The 25,261-nt window shown below is 39.8% G+C and overlaps 1 long non-coding RNA gene across 1 annotated transcript in view; it reads left to right on the top strand.

Moving 5' to 3' along the window:
• Positions 1-1,896: 1,896 nt before the first annotated feature.
• Positions 1,897-25,261, top strand: part of LOC129486328 (uncharacterized) — a 314,853-nt gene continuing 291,488 nt past the window's right edge. Inside the window, exons 1-5 of the long non-coding RNA XR_008658929.2 lie at positions 1,897-2,304; positions 6,957-7,086; positions 7,573-7,661; positions 9,267-9,444; positions 10,336-10,403. This is a non-coding gene — a long non-coding RNA (uncharacterized lncRNA). The remainder of the gene's footprint in view (positions 2,305-6,956; positions 7,087-7,572; positions 7,662-9,266; positions 9,445-10,335; positions 10,404-25,261) is intronic.

Raw genomic sequence — 25,261 nt, 5'->3', positions numbered from 1 at the left:
CTTAGAAGGTGAAATAGAGGTCTTGTTTGGAGGGAATTGAAGAAGGAAAAGGAAAGGGCAATTTCAGATCAAGGGATATGTTGGAATGGTGGAAAAGTAGGATCGTTAGGACTGCTGTGAACAGTCTTTTAGTTCTTGGAAGCCAGGAAAAAGATGTAGAGAGAAGGGCAGAAGTGGTCAAGGCTCCATGAAAAGGAGGATGTAGCAGTCCAACTGGATGTGGACCACACAACAATGACATCAGGAACCCTGCTTGGTATACCATCGAATAACACGTAAGTCGGTTATGTAACTGTCTGCCTTGAAGAATTGCCTGGCTTGTTTCTCTCAAAGAATGGACTCTAGTTTATCTATAATAGAATATACCTATGTTAGTGATCAATAGACACTAATTTAATTAAACCTGTAATGCTTTTGACACTTTTGCCACACCTTCTGTTATTTGGGACCTCACCACCTGCAACTTGATTTTGCAACAAAATTCAAAAAATACTTGGCCAAAACTAGCGTCCCCTGAACTTGACAAACAAAATGAACAATTCAAGAACAGCCAACTGAGTAATTCTGGTATATAAACTGTCACTATTAAATGGCTCATTTATCGAAATAGCATTCAATCTCAAATGGGCATTCAAGAATTTTAGGAGAGACAATGGGTATTTCTCCAAACCCTAAAAATCCCATAAAGCAGGGGCAGCAGGACAAAAAGCTTTTATTCTTGTCAAAATCAATCTTGACTTTGGTACATCACAATGGCTGCATGACAATGTCACATTCTTGTCCACTTAGGTAGATGTGTTTGGCTCACTTGGCCATCATTCTAGAATTACGAGCCTTTGCAGTATAAAACCAAGATTTGAATAACAGTAAAGGTCAGAGCTCAAAATTAGGAAGAAAAAAGACAAGAAATGGCTGATAGGAGGTTGGCACAGACATGAAACCTGATCATGCTGAGAGCACCTGGGGAGGGAGAGAAAAGGGAAAGTGTGAATGAGTAATAGAGAATAACTTGGTGTATATACCATATTTGTAGATTTCTTAGTTATGTGTTGTATAGTTCCTTCTGACACTGCTATAAATAACTTCCTGAGACTGGGTAATTTATAAAGAAAAGAAGTTTAATTGACTCACCATTCTTCATGGTTGGGGAGGCCTCAGGAAACTTACAATCATGGCAGAAAGGGAAGCAGGCATGTCTTACATGGCACGTGGAGAGAGAGAGTGAGTGTGAAGGAGGAACTGTCAAACACTTCTAAAACCATCAGATCTTGTGGGAACTCACTCACTATCATGAGAACAGCATGGAGGAAACTGCCCCCATGATCCAATCACCCCCCACAAGCTCCCTTTCTTGACATGTGGGGATTATGGGGATTACAATTTGAAATGAGATTTCGGTGGGAACACAGAGGCAAACTATATAATCTGTCCTCTACTCCTAGACTTTTCCCTTAAAAATGCTCAGGGTAACTTATTAGAAGAAATGCCCTTTTAGGGAAAAATGAAAGTTTAAATCAGGCTGGTACATTTATTTATGGATCAGTCCAATTCACCTTACTCAGGTCTGCATCTTCTCTCCTTTGAATAGCTATGATCATCCTGTAACTGCTGATGCTGCCTCATTGCTCTGCTTCATTGCCTCACCCCAAGCCTTCAACGTCATCTCCTACTCTACTCCAGGGTAATTTTTCTAAAATGCAAATACTATTTGGCAGCTCTACTTAAAAGCTTTTAGTGACTTTCTATTTTCTGTGGAGTAAGTCTCAAAGTATATAGCATTAGAACCTTTATGTTCTACCCCTCCTACCTTATGTCTTACGATTGCCCATTGTTAATTTTAGCTTCACACAATTTTACTAATTTATATCTCCAAATCTTTTTTTTTTTTTGAAACAGAGTTTCACTCTTGTTGCCCAGGCTGGAGTACAATGGTGTGATCTCGGCTCACTGAAACCTGTGCCTCCTGGATTCATTCAAGCGGTTCTCCTGCCTCAGCCTCCTGAGTAGCTGGGATTACAGGCATGTGCCACCACGCCCAGCTAATTTTGTATTTTTAGTAGAGATGGGGTTTCTCTATGTTGGTGAGGTTAGTCTCGAACTCCTGACCTCAGGTGATCCACTTGCCTCGGCCTCCCAAAGTGCTGGGATTACAGGCATGGGCCACTGCACCCGGCCTGTATCTCCAATTCTTTATATATGCCTGACGAACTGCTATTCCATCTTGTAGGGCTAAAATCAAATGTTTTTTTCATTTTTGGGAAGCCTCCTCTACATACCTCCACCTTCTAACTCCAAGAAGTCAAAGTGAGTATATCATTGATGTTGCTACTTAATCTAGTATATATGTGTGTGTTTGTGTGTATACGTATATATATATATATATATATATATACGTATACACACACACAGAAATAGATATATTTCTAAATATATTTCTAATACATAGTAGTTAGAAATATATATTTAATATATATAACATATAGTAGTTAGACATATATATATGTTAGTCATAATCTAACAGGAGATAAGTATATAAGCAGCTGCAATTAGGTTATTTTTCAAAATGTAGTTAGAAATATATATATGTCTACTATATATTATACATATTAAATATATATTTCTAACTACATTTTGAAAAATAACCTAATTGCAGCTGCTTATGTACTTATCTCCTGTTAGATTACGACTTTCTTCAAAGTTGACACCTAATTTATCTTCATAGATCCAGGACATGGCATATAATAGATGCTTGTTAATTGCTTTTTGGATGAATGAATGAATGAATGAATGAAGCTTTCATGCCTAAATCTCCGGATTTAGTTAGTAGCTCAATGAGTAAAACCAAAGACTGTTTACTGGATATCAGCCTCTGCTTAGTTCTGAGCTATGGGAGTTGGAAAGTGAAGAAAATATTGGTTGGAAAGAAGAGTTTGGGTCAATGCAGACCTGAATCCTTTTTTGAGAGAAATTAAATTTACAAAACAAGCTGAATGGCAGAATGGTAGTTATTACTGAATAGGGGAGATATTCATGTTAGTATCAAAAAACATTGTTCAGTTAAGTAATATGAATGGGAAATTCCTCTATTAGAGGAGGTCATGCTCTTGTTTTTGGGTAAGAATTAAATGTATTGAAATAGCAGGATTAGAGGAATATGAATTGGTCAGCAAGAAAACGAATATTATGGTCAACAAGGTACTTGAAGCTGCAGGTATGGTGAAGAGCAAGGGACTCTGTGGCTGTGACATTCTGTTAATTATACTGAGAGGGAAAGGGAGACAGGGTGGGATCTGGGAAGAGTTTGTGCAGGCAACCAAGACTGCGATCACATTTTTACTACACCAGGACTCCCCATTCCCTAGTGTGGGGAAAACTTCCCACTCCATGCAGCAATGCCTGAGTGATGATGAGCAATAAAGGTTCATGAATTTTCTATTTATTGGTGCTATAGCAGCTGCTACAGTTAGAGGCTCACAGCTTGATACCTCAGCTGTAAGCAAGTTTCTGACCTAGTGTGTAGCTCTTTTGAAAAAATATTTTATAATGAAAATTCTCAGATATACAAAATAGATTTTGCTCATGTACCCATGACCTAGCTTTAACAAATATAAACATTTTGTGATCTTTTTTTCTGACACTTTTAAAAGCAAATTTTAGACTCATTTTATGCTGTACATCAATTTATCAGTATGGATCTCTAACTGATAAGGATATTAAAAATAATATAACCACCAAGATATTACCACATCCAGGGTTGCTCTTAATATGCTCAAGGACCCTGCTTCTCCCACCTGTCTTCCCTCTATCAGGCCGTATGTACTATTATTGGTTATGCCTAAGTCATTGTCTTTCTGGGAGAAGATTCTGCCACTACACCCATTTTTCTTGTGTTTGTAGACTCATCTTCCATTTGCAAAATATAATATATGAGGAATGAAGTTTTCTGGCTATTACCTTTGTCTAGCCTATACCTGATATCTGAATCAGCAGAAAGCTGTATTCAATTTGTAAACTAATCAGGCTATTTCAAGCCATACCCCTCTCTGACATGTAAAAAGGGTGCTCCTGACCTTTTTCTTTGAGCCAGGATCTTGCTCTGTCACACAGGATGCAGTGCAGTGGTGCGATCGTAGCTCACAGCAGCTTCAAACTCTTGGGCTCAAGGGACCCTCCCTTCTCAGCCTCCTCAGTAGGTAGGACTACAGGTACATGCTACCTCACTTGGTTAATTTTTTTTTTTTTTGCTTTTTGTAAAGATGAAGTCTCACCATACTGATCAGACTGGTCTTGAAGTCCTGGCTTCAAATGATCTTTCCTCCTCAGCCTCCCAAAGTGCTGGGATTATAGATGTGAGCCACTGCACCTGGCCAAAAGGGTTCATTAAAAAAAAATCTTAACTTTTTTTAGGGTTTTCAGAGACTTTCAAGCAGAGTAAATATGCCAAGTGTTTATAGTTGTGGAATTGCCTGTTCTGCCTGTCAGTTTTGGGGAGAATAAAGGAAGTTCATTCTCCTAGTGGCTTTCTGATGCAACCCAAGATGCTGGTGACCATTTTGGTGGTTCTCTTTGCCCCTCTTTGCTACCAGAGAAGGTCAAATCCACTTATATGGCGTAGGATAAATCAACAGAGTGGATACAAAAAATTCTGGCCATCATGTGGCCAGGATGGCCAGATCTACTTGTCAAGCTAAAGCATGTATGTAAAGATTTAACTGTCCATAAGGCATTGAAGTTAAGTGTCCAAAGTTAACAGTGTTCATGCTGTAGGCATTAAGAAGAGTGGAAGGCACTTCTAACTGGAGATAGTCCTAGGTTCTTGGAAGGAAGTGAAATTTCACCGGAACTTTGACTGCTGGTCACAACTTATAGATTTGACTGCTGGTCACAACTTATAGGTAATAAGGTGTTTGGGAGTGCGATGGGAAGAAAAACAGAGCAAGCAAAGCATAGAGAGGTGAAAGCACAAGGCAGGTGTAGGGAAGCACGGATAACATAGTGCAGCAGTCATTTGCGATGACTTGCATGACATATCACCCCCTTCCCACCTAATTTAAGGTCAGGTGAGTTAGACAATTCCGTGCACATTGACAGTGTCCCAACTCAAGTGTAGACTATGAAGTTGCTCTGATTTTTGGCCTCAGGGCTTCCTCTGATGCCTGCAAAGGCTGCTCAGCACCACAAAGACTGTCCATAAGAATGGCAGAGTCCATGTTTGTGGTGGCAGCCTTCAACTAACTGAGGTGAAAGACAGTGGAAAATGTCCCAGAGTTGTCACAGGGACAATTCTGACATGCGTTTTACATGGCTTCTCAGAGAGACCCACTGGAGTTTAGTCATGAGACCCATGGGCTGCAGTGGATCTGAGTCTCATTGCCCACAGTTGTTACCAGCTCCACCATGTATCCTTGCATTGGCTGACCCTCTTCCCCTGTTCCACTTCTGTGACCTATGCTTCTGCTTGCTGAGAATCGTGAGAACCCAAACTAAGACATCCATTTTGGAAGAAATGAGAAAATATTCCAGGGAAACAGTGAAAAACAAATCTAGAATGACAGGTTTATAAAAAGACTTTCTTACTAATTTAAAACAAAATTTATTTCCCTATTTGCTTTCTGCTTGCTTTTTTCTTGCTGTTATTTAGAAAAGTGAAAATGAAAACAATACTTTTAGATTACAATTCACATGGAACTAGGCTTGTCCTATAGTTTACAGTCCTTATGGATTCTGAGTTTAAGGATTCTGTCCCATTATCTCTCCTTATTGCAGTAAATGACAACCTATTCTTCCTGTTATTCAGGACAAAAATATTGGGGGGTAATCTCTGATTATTTTCTTATTCTTGCAACCCACTTCTGATCTGTCAGAAAATCCTGTTGGATCCACCTTCACAATACATGCAGAAGCTGGATGGCAATTTTTCAGTATCTTCACTACTACTGCTCCAGTTTAGGCCAAGTTGTCTTTCACCAGGAGTGTTGCAAGAGCGATCTGTTTAGTTTCATTGCTCCTGCTCTTAGGTCCTTACTGTCCATTCCCAACAAAACAGGCAAAGTGATTCTGTTAAAATATAAGTCACACCGCACCTTTCCAATGCCCTGCACCCTCCTTTGATTCAGCTTTGAGTAAAAGCTAATGTTCTTACAATGACTGAGTAAATGCTGAAGTTTTGGCTTGGTCTTTCATCTCTTTCCTTCCTTGACCCTTTTTATTACTGCTTATCCCCTTGATTATTCCACTGCAGCCCATGGGTCTCATGACTAAACTCCAACAGGCCAGCGTCCTCCCCACTCAGGCCAGCATTCTCCCAACTCATGTCAGTGTTCTCCCAACTCTTTGCACTTATATAATCTCACACTGGAGGGCTCCTCTCATCTCCCATAACCACATAGCTCACTCCCTCACCTCCTGGGCTGTTTGCTTACCTGTCATATTTTTAAGACAGTCCTTCCTTGGCTTACCTATCTGAAATTGAAGCACCTACGTGAACATATCCTTTCCTTTTCACCTGCTTTATTCTTCCCTTTAGTATGTTTTACTATCTAATAAGCATGTATTTTATTCATGTACATTTTTTTCTTCCTTCCAGGAGGCAATCTCCGTGAGGGCAGGTGCATTTTCTTTTGGTGGGATCGGGGAAGGGGAGGTGTCTCTATTGTTCATTTTTCTCTTTCCTATCCAGAATAGCATGTATACACCATGATGGCTAAATTTAGGTGTCAATTTGATTGGGGTAAGGGATGTCCAGATAGCTGGTAAAACACAATTTCTGTCTGTGTCTGTGAGAGTGTATCTGGAAGACATCAGCGTTTGAATTGGGAGTCTGTGTAAAGAAAATCACCCTTACCAATGTGGATGGGTATTATGCAGTCTCTTAAGGCCATGAATAGAACAAAAGGGCAGAGGAAGGGCAAATTTGCTTCTGTTTAGTTGGGACACTCATCCTCTCTTGCCCTCAGACATTGGTACACCTGGTTCTTGGGCCTTTTGACTCAGACTGAATCACACCACTGGCTTTCCTGGTTTTCCAGCTTGCAGACAACAGATCATGGAACTTCTTGCCCTCCGTAATCTCATGAGCCAATTTCTGTAAGTCTCTCTGTCTCTCTGTCTGGAGAACCTTGGCTAATATACACACACACCATGATTGATAGTGGATGCCCAATAAATGCATTCCGAAATATATGGATGCCCAATAAATATGTGTAAGTATGAATACTCAATAAATAAACAAAAATGAAAGAATTCATATGTGATCTTACTTAGCTTCTCTGAGACTGTGTTTAATCTCTCTGAAGCTCTGTGTTTTTCAGCTGAAGATGGGGATCCAATACCTAACTCACAGGAGCAAATCAGATAATGTATTTAAAGACCTTAGGAGGGAAAAAAACCTCCCTCCTAAGGTCTTTAGATAAATGGTTGAACTACTACTTGTCAGAAGTTATGTTCTGATTTTTAGTTCAGAAACCAAAGTCCTGAGATTTCTATCTTAAACCATGGAAGGATACTTTTAGAAGCTTTATAATTGAAGTCTCAGATCATAAAAATAACTTCTTTTCAATTTATTTTTCTCAGAAAATCATGTGGGGCTCCCTTGGCATCTTTGACTTGTAGAAAGTGTAATATGGAGTTTCCAGACTAGAACACAAGCTCCCTATGAAGAGGTACCTAATTATCTTGTATGTTCCTAGTGACTGCACCTGTTGTATAATAGGTTCTCAAATATATGTTGAATGAATAAACAAAGAAAATGTAAAGTTTTTCCTCCATTTAAGATGTCCCAATAGTGAAGCTGAGACCTAGCAAGATCTATGAACTGTTTCTTTCCTCTAATTTCTATTTTTAAACATTTTTGTGGGTATATAGTAGGTGGATATATTTATGGAGTACATGAGATATTTTGATACAGGCATGCAATGTGAAATAAGTACATCATGGAGAATGGGGTATTCACTGCGTCAAGCATTTATCCTTTGAGTTACAAACAGTCCAATTACACTCTTTAATTTTAAAATGTACAATTAAGTTATTATTGACTATAGTCACCTTATTGTGCTATCAAATAGTAGGTCTTATTCATCCTTTCTATTTTGTTTGTACCCACTAACTATCTCCACCACCCCACCAGCCCCCCAGCTACCCTTCCCAGCCTCTGGTAACTATCCTTCTACTCTCTATGTCCATGAGTTCAATTGTTTTGGTTTTTAGACCCTACAAATAAGTGAGAACGTGTGGTGTTTGTCTTTCTGTGTCTGGCTTATTTTAGCTAACATAGTGATCTCCAGTTCCATCCATGTTATTGCAAATGAAAGGATCTCATTCTTTTTTTGGCTGAGTAGTACTCCATTGTGTATATGTACCACGTTTTCTTTATATATTCATATCTTGATTAACACTTAGATTGTTTCCAATTCTTAGCTGTTGTAAACAGTGCTGCAACAAATATAGGAGTGCAGATATCGCTTCAATATACTGATTTCCTTTCTTTGGGGTGTATATGCAGCAGTGGGATTGCTGGATCACATGGTAGCTCAATTTTTAGTTTTTTTGAGGAACCTCCAAACTGTTCTCCATGTTTTTACTAATTTATCTTCCCACCAACAGTGTATGAGGGTTCCCTTTCCTTCAACTCCTTTCCAGCATTAGTCATTGCCCGTCTTTTGGATATAAGGCATTTTTACTAGGGTGTGATGATATCTTATTGTGGTTTTGATTTGCATTTCAAATGCAAATCAAATGATGATTTGATATTGAGCACCTTTTCATATGTCTGTTTGCCATTTGTGTGTCTTCTTTTGATAAATGTCTATTCAAATCTTTTGCCTATTCTTTGATCAAATTATTACATTTTTTTCTATAGAGTTGTTTGAGCTCCTTACATATTCTGCTTATTACCCTCTTGTCAGATGGGTAGTTTGCAAACACTTTCTCCCATTATTTGGGTTGTCTCTTCACTTTGTTGATTGTGTCCTTTTCTGGGAACAAGCTGTTTAACTTGCTGTGATCCCGTTTGTACATTTTTGCTTTGGTTACTTGTGCTTGTGGGGTATTGCTCAATAAATTTTTCCTCAGACCAATGGCCTAGAGACTTTCTCCAATATTTTCTTGTAGTAGTTTAATAGTTTGAGGTCTTAGATTTAGGTCCTTCATGCATTTTTATTTTATTTTTGCATATGGCAAGAGATAGAGGTCTAGTTTCATTCTTCTGCACATGGATATCAGTTTTTCCAGCACCGTTTACTGAAAATGGACTGTTTCTTTCCCTCCAGCAAGAAGACACAGATGTTGACTTCCTCCAGCGTTGCTGACTCACCCCTTCCCTGATCTTTCATTTGGGTTGTGTTCCTCCCTAGCAACTTTTCTGATGTATTAATGTCATTCATTCTTAGTACATGACTGACCCAGCATCTGTTCTTTTCCTAATGAATGAAGTGCTGGGAGAGAAGGGTAGGTATTTACTATTTCCAGTATATAACAGGCTTATCTTTAGGGAGTGATTGTGTAGATATCAAGAGGGAGAAAGAGAATGAATTTAGTGGAGGTTTTTGAGTTGTTTGTATAAAAGATTGAGCCCACTGAGCAGTGATTGCAAATGAGAGAAATGGTTATGTACACAGTTGTCTGCTGAAGAATAGAGAGCCCATCTACTATAAAATTTAAAAAAATCAAGTATCCCTCCCCAGGTGATGTTTCTAATTTTTAGAGAATAGTTGTTCTTATTCATGAGTAACATGTAGTATAGAAATGCAGAAGTCTGTTAGTCTCAGTGGTTGAATCTGGATTAGTTTCTTTTGCATTCCTAAGATTATAGTCTTAGTAAAACCAGCACAAAAATGTCTATACTGATGAGCATCTGACGCTTCAGATCATTTGGATTTTTTCTGGGGATGTGTGGTGGTTGGAGGGTAAGGGGGTGGAAGTGGCTTTTAAAGAGGACCTATTAACTATGGATTTTGGAAAAACATATCATGATTTTGTTGTTTCATTTAATGTATACAAATTTACAAATAAAATATAGTTTCAAGTAAGCAGAAAAAAAGAGAAAAACATGACTTTCAAAATTAGCGCTATACCTTTTTAAGAGCCCTGATCTTTGCTAATTATAGTTATTTGTTTTAATGACAACATAGTTTTATTAGCCAGGGTATGATGATTACTGTGATAAATAGACCTCACATATATATTCGTAATAGAACCTCATTTCATATTCATCTAATGGTAGTGGGAATGTGAACAAGTCAGCAGACAGCTCTCATCTACTCAGTCAGAGACCTAGGTTAATAGAAGTTCTACTACATATAGGCTTACAAGAAGGCCTTGTTTTTTTTTTCCTATTAGATATTCCATAGGGGAAAAAAGGAGAGCTGAGAATGCACAGAAATTTTCATGTGCCAAGTTTGGAAGTGGTATGTATAATTTCTCTTTGTATTCGATTGGTTGGAATCCCATTGCATGTTGCTATCTAATTTCAAAAGAGTCTAGGTAAAGTAGTTGTTTAGCATGGGTTTCCTAGAAAGTAGAATCTGAGTCAAGGACTAAGTGCTAATACTTTGAGAGGTATACGTCCAGAGTGAGAGGAAGGTGAAGCGAGGCAGGTAAGGATGGTAAGCCATACAAGGTACCATACTGGTTGTTACTTCACAGCAATCTGGAAGAAATAGCAGGTCATGCAGCAGGTCAGCCACTCAGGCTGTATGGCAAAATCAGTAGTTAGAACATTCCATTGGAGTGAGGGAAGTAAGAAGAATTTATCTACCTGGCCCTCCCCCGTTTTTTGATTCCTAATGATCGAAGTTTGCCTTACAGGGAGTTAACTCCTCAACACTACGTGTTTGTATCATCAAACATCTTTAGCAGCGTCTCAGAAGTTAACACCAATACTGTCTGGTGTATTTCACCTGAATCTGAGTCAGATGGAAAATGGCAGAAGATAGAGACTCTGGAGTGTGGCTGGTTACCCTCAGACAGCAAAACTTCATGAGTCTACACTGCATATGATGGTCATGGTGGCAGCTGTCTCAAAGACAACTGAAACCAATACAATCTGAAAATGTGGCAAAAAGCCTTGCCTTATATAGTCCACCCTTTGCAACATTAAGATCAATTTGTGCCTTCCAATTCTATATGTTTCTTAATCTAAAATATGGGAGCAACTTTTTTTTTGTTAGAACAAGAGATGTCACATTCTCTTGGAAAGTGGAGATACAAGTTCAACTGGTGCATGGTTTGAAATTCCTTCAAAACTCAGGTTGAAATATAACTGTCATTATGGTGGTATTAAGAGGTGGGACCTTCAAGAGGTGATTAAGTTATGGGTGCTTCAACCTTGTGAATGTGTTAACACTATTATTGGGGAGTGGCTTAGTTATCACTGGAGTTTGGTCTCTTTTTTCTCTGTGTTGTACATGCACTTCCTCACCATGGGATGCCTTCTGCCATGTTATGATGCAGCAAAAAGGCCCTTAGGTGTGGGCCTTCTCTCTTGGACTTCCCAGCCTCCAGAACAGTGAGTCAAATAAACTTATGTTGTTTATAAATTATCCATTCTGTGATATTCTATTAGAGCAACAGCAAAAGAGTCACAGGGTCATCTTCAAATTGCATTTTGCTAGAAGAATGAAGGCAAGAGAATCAGTGAAAAACAACTAAGGTGTTGCTATAGGTGGTCTTGAGGCTATAATTGATGTCACTCATTTCCTCCTCCACCCATTACAGGTTTCACTTACCCACTGTCAATACTTCCACCGATATGCTTGCTTTTGAGGGTAATCGAGAGCCTCATTCTGAGGATTCTTTTTTTGTTTGTTTGTTTGTTTGTTTTTTTTTTTTTTTGAGACAGAGTCTCGCTGTCGCCCAGGCTGGAGGTGCAATGATGTGACCTCAGCTCACTGCAGGCTCCGCCCCGTGGAGTTCACACCATTCTCCTGGCTCAGCCTCCCGAGTAGCTGGGACTACAGGCGCCCGCCACCTCGCCCGGCTAATGTTTTGTATTTTTAGTAGAGACTGGGTTTCACTGTGTTAGCCAGGATGGTCTCGATCTCCTGACCTCGTGATCCACCCGCCTCGGCCTCCCAAAGTGCTGGGATTACAGGTGTGAGCCACTGCGCCCAGCTGGCCTCGTTCTGAGGATTCTAAGCCTTCTGTTTCCCTGATGTTATTGGGTTGTGGTTCTTATAATTGGCCAGTGACAGTTATTATGAGGCTTGAAAATACTAAGAGATGCCTTAGTGAATCTCCTGCATTCATAGACATGTTCCTCCCTGCCCACATTGTGTAGATATACTTCTTACTTCTCATGATTTGTTATCTAACTTCTCAAGGTTGATTATCTTAGCCAGTACAGTAACTCTTTTCTTTCACTACTGCTGTCAGGAAGAGTTTAAATTAGCCATATGGTAGATACAGCTTCTAGTTCAGTGGAACCACCACTGTGTCCCTGGCAAAAGTGTTCCTTCTCTGAGAATCAGGACCTGCAACTCAGCAGAAACCCAGGGTTGTGGTACAGAAAGCACAAATACTACAAGAGGGTTATTGAGTGTAATAATGAGAGGGGGCATTTCTATTTCTGCCTCTTTGTTCTTGGCCCTTGTATTCAATTATTGGAGACATAGTACCTTAGTGTAATGTCTTACTCTATTTAGGCTGCTATAAAAGAAGTACCCTAGACTAGGTGGCTTGTAAACAACAGATACCTATTTCTCGCAGTTCTGACGGCTAAGTCCAAGATCAAGGTGCTGATAGGTTTGGTGTCTGGTGAGGGCCTGCTTCCTTGTAGATGGGGCCTTATTTCTCTGTCTCCACATGGTAGAAAGGACAAGGGGTATCTCTCAGACCTCTTTTATAAGGACACTAATCCCATTCATGAAGACTCTACCCTCATGACCTGATCACTTCTCAAAGGCCCCACCTCCTAATACCATCACCTTAGGGGTTAGGATTTCAACATATGAATTTTAGGGGGTGAGGGGACACAAACATTCAGATCATAGCAGTGCCATATGCCAAATATTAGTTTAGCACATGTATACATATACCAAATCCTCAAAGTCGGTGTCTTAAATCTCAAGTGTGTTGTTTCTGAGCTGGCACCGTAGCTTAGCCTTTAACACATCGTTCCTTTGCTCTTTTAGGTTGGCTGCTTCTAAGTGACAAACTCATTTGTTAAAAAGCCGTGGTCGATTTTAAAAATGTACTCCTTTAATCAACAATAAAATAACACAAACAGGGTGTGTCAATAATTTCATAAGCCTTGAGATTCATGTGGAGAATCTGAATATGATATTCTTAGCAGATAAAAATATTTATATTTGAATAGAAAGATAAGAAACCAACAAATTCAACTGTCCCATTTTACAAAAGAAAAATAGAGACCGAGAGAGAAAGAGCGACTTAATAGCTAATTAATGACTGAATCTGTGCTAGATCCAGGCTTTCTTTCTAGATCCCTGAAAATATCATTATATCAAGGCACTTTTTAAACAAAAAACATGGGTTTATCTGTTGAAAACTGAGTAGATTTCTACATGCAAATCAGATTAGTTTCAAGGTAGCAAATAGCTTTGTTCCCCCTTTGTCACTATACATAGTAGAATTGTATTGTACATTCTGTGAAGTGGTTGCAGTTTTTCGTGTAGAAGCGAGGGAAACATTCATCTTTGTGTAATAATTGCTTTCTATTCCTTCAGGGCCTTGTTCAAGCCTCACTTCCTCCAGCAAGCCTTCCCTAAATTCTTTAGTTTATGGCAACCTTTTCTTACCTCTCACAGAAACTATTGGTCACCTTTTTATTACTTTCACTGCAAAACAAATTTTACAAGTGAAGCAAAATTAAAAAAAATACATAAAACCCTGTCATTTCAACATATGAAACCAGTTTCATTTTTCAAAATTACATCTCACCTTTGTATACATATATAATTTGTATAGCATTGGAGATTTTTGTAATCATGGCATAGATATATATTTGCAGTCATTTCCCCACTTGATATTAATGCATGATCACCTTTTAAAGTTGCTACATAATTTTCATGATTTTATTTTTAATGGTGTTTCTCACCACCTCCTGGGTATTTCATAGGCATTTTTAAATTAACATGTCTTAAAGTGAACTCAGGTTACCATTTAACACTATGCAACTTTAGGCAGAAAATTCTTCAACCTGTCTTTCTTTCATTTACTATCCCTACTTCAAGTCAGTCTATAAGTCTAGTCCTTCTACTGCCTAAATATTTTATAATTATAAACTCTTTTTTCCAACTTTGTCACTGGATCGGGCTTCCTGAGGCTCACTAGTCCAATTGCAATAGGCTAATTCTGGCTACTACTAGTAGGCAGTCTTTATGGTCGGTTCTTCAGATGGATGCCCAATAATTTGTTTTTAAATTAAAATTTGATCCTATTCTCTGCTTAAAAACATTCAGTGGTTTTCCTTTGTCTGTGAAGAGGTTGTCAGTACTTAAAACTAGGGTTATTTTACACAAACGTGTGGATTTCTGGTTTCTCAAGGAATTAAAAATCTGGCTGCAGAGTGCCTGCATTGCAGGATGGCAACAGAAGGGTAAAGCTGAATAGAGGCTGTTCCTGCAGGCAGGGTAAGTGCTGGCAATTTGGCAAAGAGCCCCCCAAATCTGTTTGTTGATGTTAGCTCCATGGCTCCTAAGGGCTTTTGAGTTCAGGACTCCCTGCTGTTCGGGCTTAAGCCTAAACTTTTCTGCATGGCACACAAGATTCTTATCAGAGACCTTGCTGAGTTCTTTAGCCTTATTCTTCCATTAATCAAGAGACAGAGAGTGGCTCTTCAAATGTGCCTTGGAATGCTCCTCTCTCTGTGCCTCACGACCTTCACGTCTAGTGGAATCTCTTTTTCTTCCTTGAAGACTTTACTGCATTGTCACTTCCTTTATGACTTCCCAAGCCTTCCAGGTAGCAAAAGGATCTAGAAAACAATTCGTCTTCTCCCTCTATTCTACAACTAGTCTTTCCCTCTTCAGGCTAGGAAGGTAGGCCAAGAAACTTCCGCTTGCTGCTTTTCAGTGTTTCCCCTTCTTGCTTCATCAACTGCCCCTTTGTGTCAGGCTCCTTTCTCTGCTTTCCATCTTCCTAATCCTTCCTTTTCAGTTTAATTCAGCAAACTCACAAAGAGGGGCTGATAAAGGCACTGGATGCTGGAGGGGAGTTAGTGAAGAGTGAAGGGCTCCTGTAGCAGGATGAGCTGCAGACAAAACTCCTCAGACACCGAGTTAAAGAAGGAAGGGGTTTATTCAGCCGGGAGCATCAGCAAGACCCCTGTCTGAAGAGCCGAGCTCCCCGAGTGAGCAATTCCTGTCCCTTTTAAGGGCTCCCAACTCTAAGGGTGTGCGTGTGAGAGGGTCATGATCGATTGAGCAAGCAGGGAGTATGTGACTGGGAGCTGCATGCACCACTAATTAGATCGAAACAAAACAAGATAGGGATTTTTACAGTGATTTTCTATACAATGTCTGTAATCTATAGATAACATAACCGGTTAGGTCAGGAGTCGGTCTTTAACTACCAGGCATAAGGTGTGGCGCCGGGCTGTCTGCCTGTGTATTTCATTTCTGCCTTTTAGTGTTTACTTTTTCTTTCTTTGGAGGCAGAAATTGGGCATAAGACAATATGAGGGGTGGTCGCCTCCCTTATTCCCCTCACTTTGAGACTCTCACTCAATAGTGGGAGTTCTCACTTTCATTTTTACTACCCATGTCTTCTTGCAAGACAGATCAATAGTGATTCATATAGTAAACTTTTGCTGAAGCATTTTGGTGAACTGAGGTAGCGATGAAGCTTTTTACCATTTGAAGAAGTACAGGTAGCAAACAAGGGATCAGTAAGCAGGTTCCTATTACTATTATAACTCTTATTATAAGAGTTTTAAATCCTCCTAGCGCTGCGAACTATTTTCCAAACATGGCCTCAGGATCAAATCCATGCCACACTTGCACAGGCACATGTACCAGTTTTGTCATATCTCTAACTATGTCTTCAACTACTTGCCCTTGATGATCTATGTGTAGGCAGCAGTTAGTAAGGTTGAATTTCCTACAGACCTCTCCTTCAGCTGCTAGTAAGTAGCCGAGAGCTGATCTATTTTGATAGATAGCATTTCTCATCTGAGTTTCTTGCCAGGCCAGAATAGTCAAGGCTCTGTCGGTTTTATTAGGGATTATTTTTAAGACAACTTGTAACCGTATGATTTGGTTGATCATGTAAATGGGGGTCCAGTATCCCCACAAGCCATCTTGTGCCCAAGTAGCAGGCCCAAAATATTGTATGATTCACTCAGGGGGCCATTTATCATTTGTTCAATTTCTTATAGCTATGCTTCTCTTTTCACTGGAAGCATAGACAAGGAAGCCCAGGAATTTGCCCGATTTTATGGGCAGTAGAAAGAAAGATGGTTTAATAGTGCCAATAACACAACTACCTGCCCACTGGTCAGGTAATTTGGCATAAGCTCTTTGCCTACATATCCGTTATAATCCAGTGGGGGCTGTCCAATCCCGGTGGGACTCCAGTTGGGTCCACACAGTTTGCAACTTTGGGAATTTACTAAATGGATTTCTCTCTGTGTGATTTTAAGTCCACTAAAGTGACTGTTTTGTGGTACCATTATATAGTTTCTGTCTCAGACAACTAAGTTTTCCTAGGGGGTGAGTGAATTCTTTTCCTTCTCTAGCTATGCAATATTGTCCAATAATTGAGGCTTTTAGGACCCAGAAATTATTAGGGTGATTCTTTTGAGCTGGGAATTCATCAGGAACTGGGTGTGTAGGTACTAATTCTTGGGCTTCCCATGGCAATTGATCTCCTGTTAGTTCCTCCACATACATAATATGAAGTGACATTGAGAGACTGGGCTACATGCTCGGCTAATTGCACAAACAAATTTCTTGTTTTTCCTGGAATTTCTGGTACTGGCACATTTAGTTCATCATAGAAAGTTTGAAACACTGGCTCAGGAGAGCGTTTGTAAACTTCTCCTCGAACCAAGATATTTACTCGAGGTTCCAGTCTGGCCCCGTTGATTCCTAAGTTCACACGCTCCTTTTTTTTCCAGCGAGAATCAAGGGGATTGGTTATTACTAGCTCTAAGGAGTTACATTGTCCTTTAGTACAGGAGGGGCCATTTTTTCCTTTCTGAAGGTGGACTGGATCATTTTAATTTTTTTTTTATCCAAGTGGCCTAAATGACACAAGACCAGTATTTACATTTCTTTCCACACAGTCCTAATTTATGACAGATGTACTTATTTTCTGCCATACAGCCTCTTTCTAATTAAGAGAACCACACCTTATTCCTAACTTATTACTATTAATGACAGCACAGGCATCAATTTTTAAGGTGACTTGTTTGGGCACCCCTTTTTCTTCTGTTTTGGCTAGCACTTTACTCATATCATTTATGAGCCTGCACCAGTCCTCAGTCCTTAATGTTATTTTAAAAACTGTGGTCATGGGAGGCTCAGGTGGGTCATAACACACATCATGTTGGTCATTTCCTGGGCTACATACCTTGTATAGAATAACAAACAAGTTCTTTTTAGAGTTCCAGTACACTTATAATAACCATGAAATAATAGGACTGTAGCAACCTTTTGTCCTACCTCAGTGACTTGATGTATACACTGGGAGCAGTCCTCAGTCTGAGGAAGGTCAGTTGAAGTCCTTACTGTAAAAGTCTAAATTTTATGGAAAATGAGTCCCACAATGAGTTTTCTCATGCTTTGGCCGTGTGTGGACCAGTCAGCTTCTGGGTGTGACTGGAGCAGGGCTTGTCATCTTCTTCAGTCACTTTTCAGGGGTTGGCAAAGCTGCTCCTGTGCATGTACCGCTCACAGTCTACTGATGTTTAAGGATGGTCTCAGAGGTTGGGCCTGCTAGAATAAACTGAGTCCAACACCTCTACACAGTATGTTCCACTGGGCTCTCTGATACCAGCAGCAAGGTGGTGGGGTTTAGGGTGTTGCAAACTTCAATGGTTGTGTGGGGATTTTCACATAGCAAGCTTTGGTACTCGGTTAATCTAGCATTTGTTAACTAATTATGTCTTTTGGTAGTCATTAAAGTTACCACACCATGGGGGGCCTTTATATTCAGGTTTTGCCTAGGGGTTAGTTTATCTGCTTCTTGTGCTAACAGGGCCTTTGCTGCTAGGGCCCTTAGACCTGGGGGCCAGCCTTTGGAAACCCTGTCTAGTTGTTTTGAGAGATAGGCCATTGGCCTTGGCCAGGGCCCCACAGTCTGGGTTAAAACTCCAATTGTCATTTTTTCTCTTTCTGACACATAGAGTGTAAAGAGTTTTGTCCAGTCAGGTAGCCTCAGGGCTGGGGCCGACATGAGTTTTTCTTTTAACTCATGAAAAGCTTATTGCTGTTGGTTGTAATAGATGTAGTTTATCTAATCTACATTTTTATTAACTGTCACCTACCAAAATATTCACTCAAATCCTGCAGCTATTTGATTTCAAGCTTTAAATTGATCTGGTATTCCTTGTGGGACTCCAATTGTGTCTAAAGAGACATGAAAGTCGAAAGACCCATAAGGGGCTTCTCTCGCTTTATGATGTCTTATTTTTTTCCCTTCTGGTTGATGATATGCCAGGGTGAAAGGGATAGCCAAGTGGACTAAAGTACAATTGCCACTCCAGTTATTCGGCAGAGTGCCCAGTAAAGGTCCACCACAATACCACTGCACATCCGCTCAGGGATGAACAAGGGCTGACTGATCGATAAGCTCTTGAAAATTTTTAAGCTCACTGCATCCTTTCAGGTCTCCAAGGAATGCTGTTTCCTACCTGTCATAAGAGACATGAAGTGAACTTAGTGTTGGGAGATGCAGGCTGGTTGGCCTTTGGGGGCTGACCTGCAGGGTGCTGGACTTTGGGATACAGCAGAGAGAACTTGGCATGACTTACTACTCCAGACTGTAGAATCCTGGAAAAGAGCTATGAAGCAGCCCACACCTGGTCGATTGGAGGACCACCTTAGTGGAAAGAGGACAATCTGGGCCTCTGGCCTGCCATGTGCACAAGCATAACAATTGCTTTTGTTTAATGTGCAGATGGAATATTTGATCCATTTTAACCAGGCATCCTGTCTTAACTGCTAAAGTTTGTTTTAAGTCTTTAACTTCTATGATCCTCTAGTAAAATAAATGTATGGTTTCAGGAAATTACAAAAACTGGTTGGGGCAGTCTATCCTTGCTCTTTAGTGGTCCACAGAACGCTGGACCAACTATGGCATGAAAGCTCTACAGCGGGGGGCAAGACTTCTGGTTGGCACTGGGGTCTTTATTGAAATCTCCCCAGATTAAATGGTCCTAGTTTACTAACACCCAGTCTGAGGAGAGTCAGGAGGGACAGAAGTACTTTTCTGAAGTAGAAAGCTGTCTTTGACTTGGCAAGTCCCCACAGGGTATAACAAGGCAAGCATTAAATGCAATAGTTTGAGGCAAAATTGACTTGGTTATGTTAATAACTAGATGGGCAGCAATAGAATTAGGAAAGAAGAAACAGTAATAGAACAGATGAAAAGAGTTAAATTTTTCTTAGCTTTAGTTTGATAGGGTTTTCCCCTGGGACTATGGCCCACGACTCTGGAGGGGGCGGTGCTTTCTTGACTCGGCGGGTATGATGAGTCCATCCTTTTTTTTTTTCTTTTTTTTTTTTTCTGTACAAACAGCAGTCTTTGTGGTTAGCAGCACAAGGTAGGGTCCTTCCTAGGCTGGACCGAGTTTTTCTTCTTTCCACCCTTTGATGAGAACATGATCTTCAGGCTGGTGCTGGTTTACTGGAAATTCTAGGGGTGGTACATGTGCTAAAAGACTTAGTTTTTGAGAGAAAGGAAAGTGGAAGATAAACTAAGTATATAATTTTTAAGAAATTGACCTTTTGTTTTAAATGTGGGGACCTTGGCAGTGGACTTTATAGTCCTTCATGCCTTTTTACTGAGAAATTTCCTTTAGCACCTATTTTTATTAGTTTTTAAATCAAAGAAAGCCAAATACCATTTTACATTTAACAATGCTTCTCGTATCATTTTTATACCAGATAAGCTAAATTTTATCTTTATATTAGTGTATTAATGTTAAGCCTAATTTTAATAAAACTTTGTAGACATATTTATCTAATTTTTAATGTTTGACCATAAGGTAAGATTTTATAGACTCTTTTTAACCTTTTATAATTTTTGCTAAAGAGCAGGTTGGTGCTTTAAGAAAAAACCTGTTATGTTTTTACTTTAATGTCCAGTTCACAGAAAAACTGGATGATACTTCTTTAACTTTAGCTAATATGTTACACACAGAATTTTCTTTACAATTAACATTTTGAAACTTGCTTAAACCTTCAAGACAATAATTTTTTAAAAAAATTTTAGTGTAGATAAAAATGTACATTCTTATGCCTCCTTATAATCCTTTTACCAAAGGTATTTTTTACTTTTCTTATACACCTTGCACATAAACTATTTTTTTTTTCAGTAGTTTTACATTCAGGAGGACTAGTTTTAAATTACACAACATTTTTTGCATAAATTCTTTTTTATAACATTTTTCTCTTTCATGACTTTCGCAGACAATTCTTCGACATACCTCAAATTTCTGACTTATTACAAATATTTCTTACTTTAACCAACTAGTTAATTTATTTCAGGACAAGAATTTACCATATAATACTCTTTTTATGTAAATTCCGCCCCCCCTTTTTTTCCTTAGGATACTTCTGAACTGGTGAGGTCTGCTCACAATGAGGTTTCCTCTAAAAGTTATTTTTGTTGTTGTTGTTAGCAAAGCAGTTGCAGCTACAGATTGAATGCATTTGGGCCATCTGTGGATTACTAAGGATTTTTGATAGGAAGGCCTCAGTGCTTTCAGGGTAAGCCCTTGTTTACACTGACAATGAAGTGGTATTGGAGTGTTAACAGGGTTATGGAGAATACCTTCAATTAGCAATTATAGGTTTTAAGTTTACCTTGGCTTTTAAAGGAATAGGGTACACTTTTTTTTTCTTAACTGCTTGTGTATCTCTCTTTCTCTCTTTGACTTTGTCTCTCTCTCTTTGACTTTCCTTTTGCCTCTGTCTCTTCCTCTCTCTCTCTGCCTCTCTCTTTCTTTCTCTCTCTATGCTGGTCTTTCCTTGCCTCTGCCAGCTGCTTATGCTGCTTTTCTCTCAACCACTGTGTGTTGGGGGCGGGGGGTCTAAAATCAGCTGTAACCAAGTGTCTATGTACGGGAACTGGTCTGGGTTCCCTGGCTTACAGGTTACCTTGTGCTATACCATTGAAACAAGGGACCTGTCCAGGCTTCCTTCTAATGGCCAACCTACCTCTAATGCTGGCCAGACTATCTTACACAAAGTTTTAAGTTTTCCTGGTGTCATAGTACTCCATAGTCTCAAATTCTTTTTTGAAAATTTTCAACATAGTTCCTAGTAGAGTGGGCTTATTTGTGCCTGACCTATGCTTCTTTGAGACAAAACACCATGCTCACACCACATGCACACCACAACACAAAGAACAGGTGAAAAGGGCACACACATTTTTGCAGTTTGCACCAAACCAAAATCAAAACCCAAATCAGAGTACCCAGAAATCCAAGCCAGGTCAAAACCAAAACCAAAGTATCAAGCAATCCAAGTCAAGTCAAAAATAAAAACCAAAGTGCCGGTACAGGCACACCGTGGGTGATCAGGCCACGCTTCCACTCAAATTGAGTAGGCAAGTTCCTAAGACCAACCCTGTCAAGCAATTCAAATCAAGTCAAAACCGAAACCAAAGTGCCGATAAAGTCACGCCATGGGTGATGAGGCCACGCTTCCACTCAAATGGAGTGGGCAAGTTCCCAAGACCAGTCCTGTCAAGCAATTCAAACCAAACCAAAACCAAAACCAAAGTGCTGATAAAGGCATGCCATGGGTGATCAGGCCACGCTTCCACTCAAATGGAGTGGGCAAGTTTCAAAGACTAGTCTTACCAAGTTTTAGATGTCCAGACTCCAAGTGCCCATTCCTTCCCAGTGTTCGGCCACTGCATTGATTTTCCACGGGGGCCTGCCACACACTGCTCTGGCGAGGCATCCCACCGGGGCAAGTGCCTACCCTGGAGTGCTCTCAGGATCCACGTCGCTCGGGCTGGTCGGAGGGTGTTCCACAGGGCAGGCTTAAGTCGCCTAAGGAGCTGCCTCGACCATCTGCCAATCACCTCGCTTCCGGGTCAGGGAACCAAGAAATGAAGCAGGACGAGCTGCAGACAAAACTCCTCAGACACCGAGTTGAAGAAGGAAAGGGTTTATTCGGCCAGGGGCATCAGCAAGACTCCTGTCTCAAGAGCCGAGCTTCCCGAGTGAGCAATTCCTGTCCCTTTTAAGGGCTCACAACTCTAATGGGGTGCGTGTGAGAGGGTCGTGATCGATTGAGCAAGCAGTGGTTATGTGACTGGGGGTTGCGTGCACCGGTAATTAGATAGATAGGGAAAAAACAGGATAGAGATTTTCACAGTGCTCTTCTATACAATGTCTGTAATCTATAGATAACATAACCAATTAGGTCAGGGGTTGATCTTTAACTACCAGGCCTAAGGTGTGGCACTGGGCTGTCTGCCTATGAATTTCATTTCTGCCTTTTAGTGTTTACTTTTTCTTTCTTTGGAGGCAGAAATTGGGCATAAGACAATACGAGGGGTGGTCTCCTCCCTTACTCCTTGTGTGGCAGGGTTTAAATCCTGGTGGGACAAATGAATGTCTGGTAATGACGGCATGACCAGGTGCTGTACATGAGGTATATAGACAATGTACTCTGAAAGACTGGAAGAAGGGATTCTTTCTAGTCATCTTTGGCAAAGGGAATGAGGAGGTGATTGCTTACATTAAAAGGATTTCTTAGGAGGATAATGCAACCAGGTGTTCCTCATAACTTCATTTTATGCATTCTTTTCATCTCTACATAGCCTTCTTATCCACTCCAATATTTCATTTTAGAGTGTGGGAGTCAGGTGTTCTCTGGGTTTGAATTTTACTTCATTACTTTATATCCTTGTGAAATTAACAGGCTACTTAACCTCTCCATGTCTCAGTTCCTTCCTCTTCAAAATGAGAGAAATAATAGTACCTACTTAATAGAACTGTTGAGAAATTTAAATGAGATATTCATATAAAGCATTCAGAATATTGCCTTTCAAAGAATAAGTATGCAATTAAATTGAGGTATTATTAGCATTATTGTTTGGTAACTTCCCAATTTCTTATAATAATAGACTTGGAAGTCACCAGAACATAATGTGGGAGCACATGTTCTGATGTTCTAGTGACTTCCAAATCTATGATTATAACAATTTCAGCTGATATTATTAAGAGAAAGTCCTGTGCAGTGGTTAAGTATGCAGACTGGAGCCAGACTGCATGGGTTCAAATCTGTTACTTCCTGCCTTTGCAAGCTGCTTGCCTTTTCTGCATTTGTTCCTTCATCTGGAAAATGGAAACAATAATAGTATGCATGATATAGGGTTGTTATAAAGTGGGTAAATATATATATAAAGTGTTCAGAGGAGTGTCTGGCACATAGGAGGTGCTACTTTTTTTTTTTAGTTACTTATTTTTATTGAGATTGGCTAAGAGCTTCATATATGTTATCTCAGGAATCCTGATCTGTCTTTACACTATAGAAGTATAATAGTAATCCTTACTGTACAGATGAAGAGACTGAGGCATGGAGAGTTTAAGTAGTTGCTGAAAGCACATACCTAGTAAGTGGGAGAACTAGGATATTTGTGAATATCTCTCACTTCCACTCTTCTGACTGCCAAACACACACATCCAACTGTCCAGGCAGCACCTCCTACAGGTTCTTTCATGGATACTTTATATACAACATTTCCAAAACTGATCTCATCATATCCCCTTCTGAATCTGCTCCCTCCCAGGGCTCACTATCTTTGTAAATGGGGTCCTCCATGCTCTAGCTGCCCAAGCTAGAGAACTTGGGGTTGTGCTTGATTGTTCCTCTTCATCCTCACCTATTCAATCTACCACAATACCTGTTCCTTCTAACTCCTAAGGGTCTCATGTCTGTCCATTTCGCTACAGTTTAACTGCTACCACCCTAGTCCAAGTCACCATCATTTCGAGTAACTCAATTATCCTCCAAGTGAGTTATATAATTGCTTAATGAGGCACAGAATATTATTTGCACCTGGATTCCTTTTAAAGCATGCTCTATCTTAATTGGAAGAATGATTGAAATAGAGAGCCTTCCCTCCAACACAGACCCAACACTCAAGTCGTATCATGGTTGAGAATACTAGGTAATACCAAGACTTCAGGGCAGAGGGAAAGGTTTTTGTTTTATGAGTATAGGGGAAATAATTCTGTGATTAAATACCCAGTGAGGAAGAGGAGGTTAAATACCCTCTTGGATAGGAGGAAAGAGAAGGGAAGAGGAGCAAGGGTGAAGAGCCAGAAAATGGTAAGAAGATGGGGGCCAGTAAAAATTCAAGGCATAGAGAGCCAACAAATATTTTTAAGAATGCTTCAGCTTAATTATTACTATTATTTGCATTGCTATTAAATAATCATTCTTCTCCCTTATACCAATTTTCAAAATATTTTAGCAACTTTTCGAGACTACACCTGTTCTGTGGAAACTAAAGAGTGCTATGTTTGTGTGTGGGTTAGTGCAGTATGTCACAGAAGAACCATGAGCCCAGATGGCAAAGGAGGCTATGAGAAACAGGCCTGCGGGAATTTGCAGAAATTTTGGTGTAAAACCTTGGCCTTTTTACTAGGCCATGGAATTGTTGCGGGCTCAAGGCAATTATTCCTACATCTCTGAAGAGACAAGGGGCCCCAGGCTGACATCTAATTTACATTTGGTGGTACCCCAAAATCAATACTTTGTGTATGATGAAATGATATCCAAAAGGGGCATATAAGTTCAGCGTTTCTTTTCTTTGTGAAGACATAGCCGAACAGTTAGTTGTATTAATTTCAGGATTAATGACCTTTGAATAAATTAGAAATTGGTTTGAAAATGGCATTCCAATGAACTAGATTTTATTCACAGGTCTACATATAACTGCATTCTAATAGACTTGCCAATGGAAAATATTTAACTTTTCTTTGACCTCATGTTCCTCACCAGTAGAACGAGGGATTTAGATCAATCATTGTTTCCTAAACTTTGATCCATCTAACAGTAGCTATGGGAATTTTGATTTTTCTATCCATTTGCAAAAGATATTCGTAGACAGGATG

Source organism: Symphalangus syndactylus, chromosome 1 (assembly GCF_028878055.3).
Source record: "Symphalangus syndactylus isolate Jambi chromosome 1, NHGRI_mSymSyn1-v2.1_pri, whole genome shotgun sequence".
Lineage (NCBI taxonomy): Eukaryota > Metazoa > Chordata > Mammalia > Primates > Hylobatidae > Symphalangus > Symphalangus syndactylus.
Note: the sequence above shows the minus strand (reverse complement) of the source record. Positions and strands in the feature narration are given on the sequence as shown.